Below are 16,962 nucleotides of genomic sequence, written 5' to 3' on the forward strand. Positions count from 1 at the left end.
TCACCGTCAAGTGGGCCATAGAGGCATTGAGATATTACTTATTAGGAAGAGAGTTTACTCTAATGACGGATCATGCCTCCCTGATATGGCTGGCCCGAAATAAGGACACAAATCCTAGGGTTCTACGATGGTTTATTTTCTCTTCAACCTTTCTCCTTCAAAGCAGTCCATCATCCAGGTAGATTGATGGCTCAAGCTGATTTTTTGTCATGCAATACTTCCCTTTCCGAACGTAAGGGCCCAGAAGGGGGGGTATGTGACAGTTCTGCTGAGAAAATGCCCATTCGTGGGTGGCGGTATTGCCAGGCTCCCGATCCCCATTCTGCCCAATAGGGCAGAATAGGGGTGGGGAGCATGGATGCGCCGGTACCGTTGATAATGATGCCGGCGGCATTACGAGTTATGCTCGTGGGTGCCGCACACCCCTCAGGTAAGACCTGTCGGGCTGTCAGGAACCCGCAAGCAGAACTCGTAATGCGGCGGGACGGTATGAACGGTGCCAGTGCCTTAATGGGTGCCACCAGGGTCCTAATGATGCCCATGTATTTGCTAGGGACCCAGAATGGTTTTGTGAACCAAACTAAGCAAAGTGCCTTCTGCTGGACTCTTCATTCTCACAGATAACTTTTGCACACTGTGTTGAGTGCGAGATACATGACCACGACGCATGGGCCAGTTTAGAAGTTGCTAGGTACACCATCCGCTGCCGCCTGCGGCAGAATCAAGAAGATCCAAATACACTGCACTTGCAGAAGTCAATCCTGAATGACACCACGACGTTTATCAAAGTTGACTTTAGCTCTACCCAATAAGTGTTTGATCTTTTACAGCAGCAACAGTTGAAATAAACAGGCTGTGCTACAGAACAGATCTGGGTTGAGAGTGGCATTAATTTATATTCCCAGATTTGTATGATATGATATGATATGGTTATTTATAATGCGCTTAATACTCAGAGGTTTCTAAGCACAGACCCGGGGATTGTGTGTCGTCTTGCTTCCTCTTGCTTCCAAGGCGGGCACGTTGCCCCTGAGTTATCCTCCCGAGTATTAATGTCAGTTGGCTTGTTCATGGATCCACAACATTCTCCTGACCATTGCTCAGTAGAGCTGTTAACTAGCAGATTTTGATTTTTACTGATTGTTAATTTTAGGGGTATAGATGCACCCACAGGTGTATTTCGGGTAGGGGCAGAGGTCAGTGGGGGTACTGGGAGGAGGGCTCACTGGAGGGTGTGCCTGGGATTGTGGTGTAGGTCAGTTGGGGTACTTGAAGGAGGGTAGAATTGAGGATGGTGCCTGGGCTTGGGGCGGAAATGAGTGGTGGTATAACAGTCAGGTTTCAAAGTTTCGAGCTGTATCACCACTGTGTGTCTAAACAAACAAGAATCTGCATGTCATCCACATAGGTGTAAAACTGGAACCCCGTGGACTATGTGCAGTCAGCCACGGGAGGCACGTACAGATGAAACAACAGTGGTGATAACACTGAGCCTTGCGGGACCAAAGGGAGTTCATAGGATTCCTTCTGTCCCACAGCAAGGATCACCACGACCTATTAGATTAGTGGTGAGGCAATCCAAAACTGTTCTGTGAATGTCCTGCTGGGGCATAGATTCTGACAGTGGTTGACCGTGATAAAGGCCATTGACCGGTCCAAAATCTCCAAAGCCACAGCATCTCCTGCATCAGTGACCTCATCGGGATCATCCAATATGTCAACAAGCGCACAATTTGTGATTATTCAAGAGAAATATTTGTGGATGAAGACTATTGTTTTTATGCAAAAAATTTGTATCAAGAAATCAATACATTTTATTCGGAAAATAGATACATTTCCATAAAATGCATGATGATTTCATACAAAGCTCAAAACACTTGAAAGCAGCGTAATCACATAAATGAATATCCCATAACAAAGTGAATTACTTGTATGTACTATGATGAAGCCATGCAGAGTCCATACATGCATGATTGCAAATGTGTGTATTAGATTAGCTTCCCCAGGAGTGGTAGTTATAAGATGGGTCGAGAGTTAGTTGTACATTTTGGGTCCAATAAGGGCTTGTTCACCAGTATCCTCACCAACTGCCTTCTTTATTTAGTACAAAACCTTGCACCAAAGATGAGTTTAACATGTCAGAAAGGTCCTACATGATAACAGTATCCCCTACAAAAAGGGCCAACCCCTACTCTGCCCAGGAGCAGGGAGTTATGAAGTAGAATACAGAAAATTGTCCTGACAGGAAAGGACACTTTTCTGTATTGTACATGATAACAACACTCACGGTTTTGCGTTATGCGGCTGTCATAACACCAGTAACACTGAGCCAGTGGCATTCCCAATTATGATCATTTTCTCCCAAAGGGTTTTTGTGAGAGGGCTGGAATTTGACATAGTATCAATCTCTTTGTCCAATGCGGACAGCTCGTAAGCATCCATATCTGCATGAAGGGTCAGGATGTGTATGGTCAGCCCTCTATGGTTGCACCTGGCCTATAAGGGCAGAGTATGCCCTTTTCAGGTTACATTTGCCCTGTGATGACTCCACCGGCATATGATGGCTGCACCAGGGCATGTGGGGTTGTCCCTGGGCATATATTGGATGTATTTAAGCATATGAGAGTGCTAGTCCCATTGAAAGAAGCCAGACCTATTGGCTTTTCAAAATGTTTGTTTCTAAAAATGTTAAATAAGATAATGTGCTGCTTTGAAATGATACTCCATCTGCATTTGTTTCATTCTCATTACATTGGTATTAATATTTGCAGACATGATGATTAGCATCCGGGCCCTCTGCAAAATGTAAGCAGTTGTGAAATAGATAATAAATCTAACTAATTTATTATGATGCTTTCATGTAAATGTATGCAATGCAATCAGTGCATTCAATTCATCTTCTGTGGGGTTTGTATGTGCATTTGACAATCCTGTTGTTTATTTCCCTTCCCTGGCTCCAGAGTTATATACTTGATTGCAGAAATGATTTGTATTGTGGAGCACAATGATGGGATGCAATTAGGTGTATAATTAATGACTTATTATTCGCTAATTACACAGTGGAATCCTGTGATGGGGAACCGTGTGAGGTGTTCCAGCGGGCGCTCCAGTCACCCATGCACAGTCTCCTGCAAAGGGCATATGCTCTTGCTTGTAGCATATGAAGATTTGTGAGCAAACGATCTTTTCCAAGGGCAAACGAGTGCATGTTGCCACGTAGGTGACGTCCTTCTGCACAATAAAGTTGTCGTTTGAAGACACTCGTCAACTGACCTTAATGGAGTCATTGGAACTCTAATTTGAGGGCACTAGACATGCTCATTTGTTTCATTGCATGTCTCAATCATATCACCTCTTTGGGGTTGTATGGGGTTCATGCTGCGGTTCACAGCCTTCTCAACATTTATTTACACAGCCTGCGATTTACAGTGTGTTGATGCTCACCTCGCGGATTTTCCAAACAGGAGGTTCGTGTTCAGGCAAGTGTGATTTATTAAGGGGTGCTTACGAGTTTAGCTGTTGTGGGTAAACATGCGGTATTGCAGGGCTCAAGTCGAGGATACGCGCGGGTGGACGGAATACCCCCTCTTTTTTCAGAGGGCATCTTGATATGCTAATTTCAGTTGACGCCACATTCAATGGGAATGTTTATGAGCCCCTGTCACCTTTTTGTTTTTAGGACTTTGAGCTTTCGTGTACGGGAATGCTGCATGTGTTATGGCTCTGCCAAATTCCGTGTTTCAAATCTGAAACTCTTCAATTCTTCGTACTTTTATACCACATGTTGTATAATGCAATGCCCATGGCTTCCTATGAAATTCCCAAATGTGTAATAACTGAAGGGCCTGCAAAACTCTGCATCATGTGGACACTTCAAGTTACCACATGCTTAGTGTGATGCTGCCACTTTAAGGGCACATGCACGCGGCAGAGTGACGTTGCATTCCCGCCTCATGCAGTATAAATAAAGTGGGCATTGCAGACCGCGGCAGTGCGACCGTGGAGCCCGACCTAGCGACAAGTGTGTGTGCATGGCCTTTGTTGGTGGGGGAGGGGCTCACGGACACTTCGTTAACAGAGACCTTCACACTTACTTACTGCACTCAGTAATGGTAATCAGGCCCTAAGAGTGCTAAACATGCATATAAAGCTGTCCACCGGAAAAATGCACACAGCAGAAGCTGTTTTTTTTTTTACCCCAGCTTCCATAAAACTGAGGGCGTAGAGACAGCTGCTCGACCTGTTTTGAGTGATTTTAGTCTTCTGATCCCGTTTCATGGGCCGCCTTTTAAAAAGATCACCCAGGAAACGCTGCCTTATAGAACAAATACTGTCTATCGGGTGAGTCATGGGCCTGCAGAAGCTAGAAGCAGGAAGTTGTCATGGGGCCCAGGAACAGGTAAGTGTCTGAAGGGGCCTAGGGGGTGGATTGTGTGAGGAAAGGTGGGTTGCTTCAGGCAGGGGGGATTGATATGACTCGGTAGGGATGAGGGCAGAGGGCAGTGTGGGAAAAAGACATACTGTTATTTTTTCGGGGCAAAACCCCCCACCACTCCCAATCACGAAAAGGGCAGGGATGGTGATAAAGAAAATGAGGGGGTTAACTGCTGCTGGTTGGAGGTTGCTCCCGGGTGGTCTAAAAATTGTATTTTTTGGGAGCAGCCTTCAACTGTCAGTTTAAAAACATATAAACGTTTTGAGGCAGGCTGATTGGACATCGCGCGACAGTTGGGGCTGACCATTTTAAGACAGCAGAACCTTTTTGAGACTTCTGTCTTTAGTTCTAACTTTTTGGCAGGCATATCGTATTACAAATCTCGTGTGAACAGTTGTAAATACTAGCCAAGACAATCTGCTAGTGGTCCTCCCGCAGCTTAAGAGCTACATGTGGTTTTGGTGGTAATGGGGACACTTCTAGGGGCACACCCATACCCAATGTACCTACACTACAAGTATGTAGCGTCTTTTTGAGGCACATTGTGAGTCAAGGAGTGTTAAACAATTGAACACATTATGCTCTTCTGCAAACAGAGCAGAGACTAGTGAGGTAAATTCGTTTTAGTGGAGGACCCATTGTGAGTGACGGATCGGCGGGAAGAGACTGTGGTATGTTAATGCCTATGAATATTATCTCTGCTTTTCCTGGATCTCGGAATAGGCAGGTGCCAACCATACAGTCTTGTATTAAAGCTTATAGGCACTTAGATATTTTCTGTGAAGTGGAGGTTGTGTTCTTATCTTTGAACACCATTTTTATGCTATCAGTATACATTCGGTAGGAAGTAGACTCTGCTGTTGGCTGGAAGATGCATGTAGCAGTTGAAAAGCGAAGGGGAATAGAATTGAGGAACACCCTCCTCGTTGGAATAGGGCAAGAGACCGGATTTCACTTGGGGTTCTCTGTCTTGATTCTTTGAGGTGGTTCATTGTCAGACTATTGTTGTAAGTGCAAGTGCATGGTGTTTTGTCATCTGGTGAGCAGGATGTGATGATTGACTGTATCAAAGGTTGATCAAGGAGGAAGAGGCTGACTATGGTATTCTTGTCTATGTTGGCAAGGAGGCCTTCTCTCATGTGAATTATGGGGCACTCTGTGCTTCTGCAGGGACGGAATCCTGGTGGCTTGTCGTGAAACAGGCCATTAGATTCTCAATAGTGCTGTAATTATTAGGATGTCATTTTTTTCAATATTTTGTCAATCATTGGGGTGTTGGCAATTGAGCAAATGTTTGCACTGTTATGAATGTGTCCATACCCTTTCATTTTGGTTCTGTTTTAGACCAGAAAGTCCACCAGAACGTAATTCAATGTACAACCCAATATTTTCTTGCATCTTTTAACACTTTTCAACCCCAGAAAAGGTGTCTCCATTCTACCCTTTGAAGACCCTGTCTTTCATTCGACATATGTATGTGTCCTTTCACAAGATGCAGGTCCTATTCTGCTCTTATCTTCCTTAGCCATAACCTCCCTTACCAAAGCCATTTCTCACTTGGGTCACGCACAATGGGTGTTGGTGGGTGGTTTTGACACGTAGATGGTACCAAGCATCATGTAGAACTCAAAGAGGTCTTCCCTCTAGGCACCATTGGACACACGGCTACCCCAGACCTGGTGTCTCCAAACTCCCCTTTCAAGACCCCGCCCCTGCAATCAACATATCCATGTGTCATTTGACAAGATGCCGGGCCTATTCCACTCTCTTCCAACTTATCCACCCCCACCATTATCAAAGACAGTTCGCACTTGGGCCATGCTCTCGCAATGAGGGTCAGTGGGTGGGTGGGCGCATATCAGGTGCCGAACACCATAAACAACTCAAAGGGGTCTTTCGCCTGGACACCATCGGCAGGGACTGCAATTAGTTATACAAAACTTTGTTAAAAGGCTTTCCTAAAGGCAGATCTCGTGCACTTATAATTTTGAAAAAAAGGAAAAAGAAAATGGAAGATATTTTTGAAAGAAGAGAAGTAGAAGCAGAAGAATTGTTCTTACGACATAGACAGACACCTGGAGATGCACGAGCATCTCAGACTTCAACGTCATTGAGGAATTTATTTGAAAGATTAGAAGCAGTTTCTAAACAAAAATTAGCAAAGTGGTGGGAGATGAAAACTCTAAGAATGTACATGGACATGGGAAGAATCCCACGAGGCTTAAGGATTTGTATCTTCCCATCCTTTGAGGATGAAGATACAGAAGATTTGAAAGAATGGAGACACTCCTTACAAAAACTTCAAAAGATATGATGATTAGAATCATAAATCACTCAGCACCAGCACATGAGAAAGCATTAAAAGAAATAAAAGCACTAAAAGAAACAATTGAAAAACTAAATCTTCCTGAAATAACTTTTAAAAACTATCAGATACTGGATGATTATTTGAATAAATTCACAGAAGAACTGAAATCCAAAAAACAAAAAGCGTTTCTAAGGGATGAAATTGATTATAAGATTGGAAGAGTATACACGTATCAGAGAAAATATGACATAAAAGGAAAAACTACAACCATTTCAAAAGTATATCCGAAAAAGAATAAAAATGTGAATACACAATCATCAACCACTCACTCAACAGATACAGAAACGAACAGTGAAATGGAAAGAGAAACAGAAGAAGTACCAAGTACATCTAACATAACACAAGAATTCAATTTTTTAGAAGAATTCCGCAGGCACAAGTCCATCACAAAATCAAATTTTCAGCAAGGGATGATAAATATAAGAGGCATGAGATCGGGTATAAGCAAAAGTATGTCAACCAATTTACCAAAAACAAGAGAGAAAAAAGAGGAGGAACGCAAAAACAAAGGAGGCGGACAAGGAGGAATGCAAACCAGATCACAAGACAAGAGGACCAAGTGAATTTAGTTATAAATTTAGCTGGACAGGAAGTGGACAAAACAACAAGTACAGTGTTAAATAAAGGATTAAACTATAGTCCATCAAACAAAGCAGATTATTTTCATACGCAAGTGGATCTGTTCAAATTTTGTAGAAAATTGAAACTGAAAAAATATTTTGCTGAAGTAATGAATAAAAAAGAAAAAAGGCAGAACAAGAAATTTCACCACTCACAGTTGAAATTGTAGAAGGAACACTGAATATCATGAATCTTACTGAGGAAAATTATACTACAGAAATGTTTTTGGAAGAACGGAATATTAATCCTTTTTAAACGGAAGAATCAAACTTAAAATTGAAATCAAAATTCAATCCTAAAATGGCAGAAAACAATGTGATAGATGTTTTTCAAAAAATGGTGAGTGAAGATCTGAGACAAAACTATCTCAAAAATAAACCAACGAAATTCAAACATAATCTTTCACTTAAAGAATCAAAAGCTATTGATGCTCTTGTCAAAAACAAACAATAGGTAATCAAATCTGCTGATAAAGGTGGTAACATCGTTCTTATGCAAAGAAAAGATTACGTAACTGAAGGAAACAGACATTTAAGCGACAGAAATTGTTACTCTAAACTCCAAAAAAATCCAATTAAAGAACTGCAGACTCAATGGCATCTTATGATTAAAAACTGGGAAGCAATGGGTCTACTATCAGAAGAAGAATACAACTATCTAGATAATATCTACCCAATAATGCCTATAATATACTTCCTGCCGAAAGTTCATAAAACATTTGACCAATTTCCAACATGTAGACCAATAATAAATGGCATAGGCTCACTAACAGAGTGATCCTCACAATACATTGACCTACATCTACAGCCATTAACAATGAATTTAGCATCATATCTGAGAGACAGTAAACATGTAAAACAACAGATGGAAGAAATACCCTGGGAGAAAAACTTTCTTTTTGTAACCTTAGACGTGGTATCTCTATTTACCAGTATTGAACATCTTAAAGGTTTAGAAACAATGGAATTCTTTCTAAAATCAAGATCAATTTCTTTTTTGCAACAAAACAAAATGATTCTAGAAATGTTGCATTTTGCTCTAACCAATAACAAATATAAAATAAACAAAGTGTTACATGCAGAAAGTAACCATGTGAAGCACATAATCAAAAATATACCTTATGGTGAAATCCTAAGAACAAAACGGAATTGTAGCTCAAAAGAAAAATATGAAGAACATGTCCTAATACTCAAAGAAAAGTTTATAAAGAGAGGCTATAAAACTGAAGAAGTAGAAAAAGCCATAAGAAGAGCTGAAAAAATACCCAGAACTGAACTACTGAAAGATAAACTAAAGTTGAAAAACAAAGAAACAAAGGTAGACTTTATTACCACTTACAACAGGGAAGCCTATATTTTAAGGAAACTTCTAAAAAACACTGGAATATTCTACAAAGTGATGATACGATCAAACCCAATATAGAAGTCAAACTAAGGATAATTTATCGAAGAGCCCCAACATTGAAGCAAAAAGTCAGCCCAAGTCATCTCAAAGAAGATAGAACTGAGACCCTCAGTCAATTTCTAAAAGTGCCGGCACCAACAGGAACTTACAGCTGTGGGAACTGTGTAATTTGTGATCAAATGGAGAATGGAATCAAAGAAATAAGATTACCAAATGGAAGATATCAAAAGATAAAACAATATATTAATTGTAACACAAAATATGTGAGTTATGCAATAATATGTATTTGCAAAAAAAGATAAGTGGGAAGTACAATTAGAACACTTAATATCAGACTTCAAGAACCTCTAAGAGCTATCAAGAATAAGGATCTGAGATACCCCATGGCAGTACACTACAATCAAGAACATCAAATAACTGAAATTAAAGAAATCAAGTTTTTAGGTATTGAAAGGGTTGATAAAATGGAAAGAGGTGGAAATAGAGAGCTTCAGCTAAGAAAAAGAGAAGCCAAATGGATATGTACGTTGGACACGTGTCACTGTGGCCTGAACTCTGAGCATGAGATGGCTTACTGGCTATAAAAAGGAAGACTATAGCCAAGTTATGAAAATAGAGTGCAAGACTTTTGAAATGGCATTAAAACTCTCAAATACTATCATGTTCTAGCATATTATTGTAATGTTTTATGTTAATATCTTTTGATTTTCAGCAAAAATGGCTCATTTATTTCCTTTATGGTAAAAATATGGAATGCATTAAGAAGAAGTATAGATTGGTTATGTTGTATGCTACGAGGTTTCTTTTATTTGGACTGCTTTATCTATCCATTCCTTCTGACGCTTTTCTTTGTTTCTTACCCTTTATTTTCTTGTCTGGTATCATTTAAATAAGGCCCCAAAGGAAGGATAAACTAAAACCAGAGAAACAAATTATTATGGTATCACGGCAGGATTGGAAAATTAAAATGGCCGCCTGACGTTATGGCGTGACGCGTGACATCATCGCGTAACGTGACACGGTGACGTCATGCGTCACACGATCGCGGCCTTTAAAAGGGACAGAAAATCTCATAGAGAGATAGCGCGGATCTTGGCAGACTGGAGGCAATCGTACCGAGGTGAACAGAAGGTAATTTCTTTTAAATTTAAATTCAAGAAAGTAAGGAATACACTCTGGGTTTGAAAGGCACTTCAAATTTAGGAAGTATGCAGCTTTGGACAGATTTGAGACATTAATGGTAGCTTCAACTATGCAATGATTTTTACTACTTTAAGGAAGGCTTTAAAAATAAGGTTTGGGAAATTGTAAAGAGTTTGGGTTAAAACTCATGATACCCTTTCTTATTATTTACAGAAACCTGCTAAAAATACTTCCATAAATGAGAGAGATAAAAATGAAAAAGGAATAATAAATTAGAAATATGACTACAAAACAAAGAATTTAGGTGAGTACAACTAACAGGCAATGTAACCATAGTTGCTCACCGCATTTCACCACCACCAAAATATGGAAAAAAATATGAATAATATAACTAAAAATTAATTATTTTTATTTCTCTTATTTCTTTAATAATTTCCTCTTCCTACTCAGTATCTCTCCTGATGAACCACGTGCACAAGACGTGGGGAAACACGTGTTGAGAGGAAATAAATATCAGTATGTGAACCAATGTGTGAAGAAGGAAAATGCATGACATTAATGCAAAAAATAAATACTACTCAAGAAGTAATCTTGTTGGTGTGACGATATTGTTTTTGCCAGAAGCGCACTCCACATAAGTGTTTTCTAAAAAGAAAAATTGGCCACATGTACACCTGCCCTGCAATCAACATATCTATGTCACTGTTGACAAGTGCCTGGACTGATTGCATTTGCTTCATCCTTATCCACTGCCTCCCTTATCAAAGCCATTTCTCACTTGGGTCGTGCGCTCACAATGGAGGTAGGTGGGTGGTTTTGGCACATACATGGTACCAAGCACAATGTAGAACTCAAAAGGGTCTTCCCTCTAGGCACCATTGGCCACATGGCTACCCCAGAACAGGTGTCCCCAAACTCCCCTTTCAAGACCTACTCCTGCAATCAACATATCTATGTGTCCTTTGACAAGATACCAGGCCTATTCCGCTCTCTTCTGACGAATTCACCCCCACCCTTCCCCACCCTTATCAAAGGTAGTTCTCACTTGGCCCATGCACTCCCAATGGGTGTCGATGGGCGATTTGGCACATACCAGCTGCTGAACACCATGTACAACTCAAAGGTGTCTTCACCTGGGGACCATTGGCCATATGGCCTCCACAGACACAGTGTCTACATGCTCCCCATTGAATATCTTGTTGCTGCAATCATCATATCTGTGTGTCCTTTGATAAGATGCTGGGTCTATTAATCTGACTTCAGCCTTATCTACCCTCACCCTTAGCAAAGGCAATACTCACTTAGGCCATGCGGTTGCTATGGGGGTAGGTGGGTGGGTATCAGGTATTAATATCGCCACATATATGGTCGCCGTAAATAATATTGCCGGGAAAATGTTGTGGCGATATTATTTGGGTGACCATATATGTGGCGATAGGGGCAAAAATAAATAAATAAATAAATAAATAAATTTTGGGGTTGCGGGGGTGTCCCCCGCATGTTCCATGCAATAATGTTGCCACAAAAAAACGACAGTTTTTCGGAGATATTTTTGTACGGCGATATTTTTGTGGCGAAATTATTACATGGAACCAGGTGGGTGTACATGCACAAGGGTTCTTTCACCTGGGCAACATTGGCAACATGCAAACCCAACACCTTTGGTCTCCATACTCCCCTTTCAAGACCACCGTCCCACTGAATCAACATATGTATTTGTCCTTTGGCAAGATGCCAGGCTATTCCTCTCGCTTCTTATGGGGGCCGGAGGGCACGTACTGGGTTCCAAACACCATGATTATCTCGAAGTTGTCTTCCCTCTAGGTACCATTGACCCAACATCTCCAAACTCCACTTGGAAGATGTCATCCCTACAATCAACATATATATATATATATATATATATTATATATATATATATCCTTAGACAAGATGCCGGGTCTTTTCTGCTCTATTCCTATTTATCCACCCCTTCCCTTATCAAAGACTGTTCTCACTTCGGCCATGTGTTCACCATAGGGGTAGTGGGTGTGCACGCACAAGGTGACGAACACCATGTACAACTGAAAGATTTCTTTCGCCTAGGCACCATTGGCAACATGTACACCCCAGATCAGATGTCTCCATACTCCCCTTTAAAGAACACCGCCCCACTCAATTAACATATGTTTGTGTCCTTTGACAAGATGCCAGCCCTATTCCACTCACTTCCTATTTATCCACCCCCTTCCTTATCAAGCCATTTCTCACTTGAGCCGTGCGCTCAAAATGGGGGGTCGGTGGGTGGTTGGGCATATACCGGCTGCTGAACACTATACACAACTCAAAGTGGTCTTCCCTCTAGGCACCAATGGCCACATGGCCACCCCAGACCCATTGTCTTCAAACTCCCCCTTGAAAACTCCATCCCTACAGTCAACATATCTATGTGTCCTTTGACAAGAAGCCAGCTAATTCCACTCTATTCCTACTTATCCTCCCCCTCCATTATCAAAGGCAGTTCTCAATTGGGCCATGCGCTTGCAATGGGGGTTCGTGGGTGGGCACGCACTGGTTGCCAAACACCATGTACAACACAAAGAGGTCTTTGACTGGGGACAATTGGGTGCATGTACACCCCAAACCTGGTATCGCATACTCCCCTTAGAAGACCACCGTCCCACTGAATCAACATATGTAAGTGTCCTTTGACAAGATGTCGTGCCCATTCCACTCACTGCCTACTAATCAACCCCCTCTTTTATCAAAGCAATCTCTCACTTGGGCCATGTGCTCACAATGGGGGCCAGTGTGTGGGTTGGTGGGCATGTACCGGGTGCAATAACCATGTACAACTCAAAGAGGTCTTTCCTCTAGTCACTATTGGCCACATGGCCACACCAGACCTGGTTTCTCCAAACTCCCCTTTGAAGATCCTGTCACTGCAAACAATATATCTATGTGTCTTTGACAAGATACGGGCCTATACTGCTCTCGTCCTAGTTATCGACCCCATCACTTATCATAAGAAGTTCTCAGTTGGTCCATACACTCGCAGTGGGAGTTGGTGGCTGTGCATGCACAAGGTGATGAACACCACATACATCTCAAGGGGTTCTTTCACCTGGGCACCATTGGCCACATGTACACCCCAGAAGTGGTGTCACCATGCACCCCTTTGAGGACCCCCTGTCCCTGCAATCAAGATATTTGTGCGTCCTTTCACAAGATTCAGGCCTATTAGGCTGACTTCATCTTTATCCACCCCACCCTTATCAAAGGCAGTTCTCACTTGGGCCATGCACTTGCAATGGGGTTCGGTAGGTGTGCACTCAAAAGGTGATGAACACCATGTACAACTCAAATGATTCTTTTGCCTTGGTGCCATTGGCCAGATGTACACCCTAGACCAGTTGTCTCCATACTCCCCTTTGAAGAACCCTCTCCCTGAAATCAAGATTATCTGTGTGTCTTTTGACAAGATGCTGGGCCTGTTCTGCTGACTTCATCCTTATCAACCCCCTCCCTTATCAAAGGCAGTTCTCACTTAGATCATGAGCTCGCAAAGTGGGTTGGTGAGTGGGTGGGCACGTACTGACTGTTGAACACCATATACAACTCAAAGATGGTTTTCCGTCTAAGAAACATTGACCACATGGCTACCTTAGACCCAGTGTCTCCATACTCTCGTCTGAAGCCCCCTCGTCCCTTCAATCAAAATATGTATGTGACCATTCATGAGGCCCTGGACCTTTTCCACTTACTTCATCCTTATTTCTCACTTGGGCTATTCACTTACAATGGTGGTGGGTTGGTGGGCACGTACCAGGTGCCGAACACCATGTACCACTCAAAGGCCACCCTAGACCCAGTGTCTCTGGACTCCCCTTGGAAGACCCCTATCCCTTCAAACAAAATACGTATGCAACTATTAATGAGGCCCTTGAATTTTACTGCTTACTTCATCCTGATCCACCCCTTCCCTTATCAATGGCAGTTGTCACTTGGTCTCTGTGCTCTCAATGATTGTCGGTATGTGCCCATGTTCTTTTACGAAATGTGGCATAATTAATCCTTCATCTTCCTCAATCTTTACACTTACCCAAATATGGCTATGCCCCAATACTATATCACGCCCCTAAAGAACAATCATCAAAATCTGAGGTCAGTCATTCCACACGACAAATTCACACACTTACCCACTTTTTCAAACAACTTCAAATCCTTGGCAAGAAAACATCCCTGCAATCTTCTATTGCTATCATCATCGCACAGCTTGTTATCTTTATTGCAGAATCTCCTCGTAGATTTTCCCCAACTAAAGGTCATAGAAATCTTGGTTATTACAGTTTTCTCGTTTTCATTTTCTTAGTACATTTATAGTGTGTTTTAACCAATTTACATCCCAATGTTCTTTTGATCTATCTCAATGACTTTTCAATTTTCAACCATTCAATGTATTATTATATCTTGAAGTTCTACATTAAATGATAGACTATTTTTTTAATATGTAATGTTTTGTCATAGCTCTTATTTTTTTATGGCACCATTGATGATCAAAGTACCAGAAAAACTTTTCTTCGTGTGACACATCATTGACATACTAGCTGGTGTTCAGCCTGGCAGGCCCGACTTGCTTACAGGGAAGTTACCAAACTCTAAAGTGTTTAGTAATTTAGAGGTTTTTATTGTTCTATATGTTAATGGCATACTTTAATAAGTATTTTCTTTTTGTAATATTTTTGCTACAACTTGCAGAACATAAAACGATGCCTTCCTGCAGTGTTTTGGGTTGCCCCAATATGAGCCATGATAGCACTCCTGGTGCAGTGATCCATATTTTCCCTAAGGATATGTCTTTGATACAATCATTGTTGCCCAGCTGAGGCTTTCCATTATCCAAGATTGACAGTAGAGCCAAGGATGTCTTGGAGGATGTGAGGGGCAATCCATTCTGCATCTGCAACATGCAGTTCTCGGAAGATAAGTATGAAACATCAAAGACCCCAGACTCACTCGTAAGTTACTTGTCAAAGCTGTTCAAACTGTGTTCCTATATATATATATATATATATATATATATATATATATGTATATATATATATATATATATAAATATTACACGGCCACAGTAGTGGCCGTGTAGGTATGGTTCAGTTGCTGTTTCCATAGGAAGAGCACTTTTTGGGCGGCTTATAACTTTGCTCTACTTGGACGAATCCTCACCAAACTTTGCTAAAAAAGTATATGGGCCACTCTGATTTTTTTTGCAAAGGTTGGAGATGTTTGGTCCAAGGGGGGCAAAGTTATAGGGGGAAAACTTTGCGCACCGCTACAGGCCAAACCGCTGGATGGATTTCAACCAAATTTGCGGCAGTGGCAGGGGCTTGGTCGCGAAAGCGTGCTTTTGTAAATTTTGTGAAAATCCATCCAGTAGTTCCCTTAAAAACGATCAAAAAGTATGTCTCTACAAATTCTTGTCACACTTCCCTGTTTGCTCCGTGGAGAAGATTGCAATTGGCTATTCCGCGGCGCGCTGGCCGTGACCATGTTGCGCTTTCACCGATTGGTTGTGGCACAGCGTGAAGTGCGTCTTAATCTTTCGATACGTCCGCCATGTTTACATTGTTTTCTGCTGAATGCGGACATCGCCGCTAATATACCTAAACGAAGAAGACACCAATGCACTTGTTACACTTATGAAACACTGTTTCGAAGGGTGAGCGTTAATGAGACTTGGTAGTGGAAAGTAAAACATTGAAGTATTATTGTTAGTACTGTCGTACGGTACAGTGAAACTTGCTCCTCATTGTACGAAATGAACTTAGTGCGTCCATTTTAGAATACATAAACAACATTACTGCGGTCAGACTGGCGGGAATCTGAGGTAGCCACCTGCTCTATTTCGTACACACGGCAGTTCCACTCGTGTACGGGAGTAGTGGTTCTCATGAATAGCCGCTGATATGTTGTTGCAAAATGAGAATGTATTTGCATTCGCAGTGAAGGCCACTTCATTTTTTGTTTGAAATACGAGCTCAGTACGGCCACATATTTGTCGACAGCCATAAGGGTCAGTTGTTTCTTAACCTTGAGGTCCAGGGAAAGAGCAGAAAGAATTTAGGGAGTAACAGTTAGAAAAATATATCGTTTGATAAGGTTATGCTTCAAAAACGTTTGCAGCAACCATGAAATATTAGTTACACTACTGTCTGACTGCAGCTAACGCAATGGAGCCGGTCCACATCATGTAAGTGTATTTTTCCCACCTATATACCCAATAGATATTACATTTTTACTTTGGGGGAAAAAAAGTATTTTTTCCTACTGCATTACAAGGTTTGCATGCCGTTTAATTTTTTTCCCCATTATGGACATTGCACATTGTCGCCGTTTGCAGGGTGCGAGTACATTTCTTCACAATAAATTATTATTTAGTAGTAAAAGTATGTGTTACAACTTTGTTTTGTGCAGAGGTTGGGTATTGATATACATTTCATTTACGCTTTTCTCCTGAGATATTTCCTTTCCTATTGTAATTGTCACAGATTGCAGCTTCCGAGTGACGCCTTTTTTAACCGTCAAATGCAACTGTTAATTACCGGTTGTCTGTGCATCATATTGCACATTGTTGCCATTTGTAGGGTGCCAGTACATTTCCCCAAATTAAATTATTCTTTACTAATAAAAGTATGTGTTACTACTTTGTTTTGTGCAGAGGTTGCGTATTGATATATGTTTTATTTACGCTTTTCCCCTTAGATACTTCATTCCCTATTGTGATTGTCATGGATTACGGCTGCAGAGTGACGGCTTTTTTAACCGTCAAATGTAACTGTTCATTACCGGTTGTCTGTGCGTTATAATTCAGTGGGATGATCGTGTTGGCCCTCTGTGTCCATACACTGCTGTCGCAATAAGAAGTAACATTCCATCCTTTCTGGTGGTGCAGATCACAGCAGTAGACATTGTCTTGCACATCAATGTGGGAGGAAAACGACTCCTGTGGCGG

This window comes from Ambystoma mexicanum, chromosome 5p, assembly GCF_040938575.1.
Source record: "Ambystoma mexicanum isolate Mex_15411 chromosome 5p, UKY_AmexF1_1, whole genome shotgun sequence".
Lineage (NCBI taxonomy): Eukaryota > Metazoa > Chordata > Amphibia > Caudata > Ambystomatidae > Ambystoma > Ambystoma mexicanum.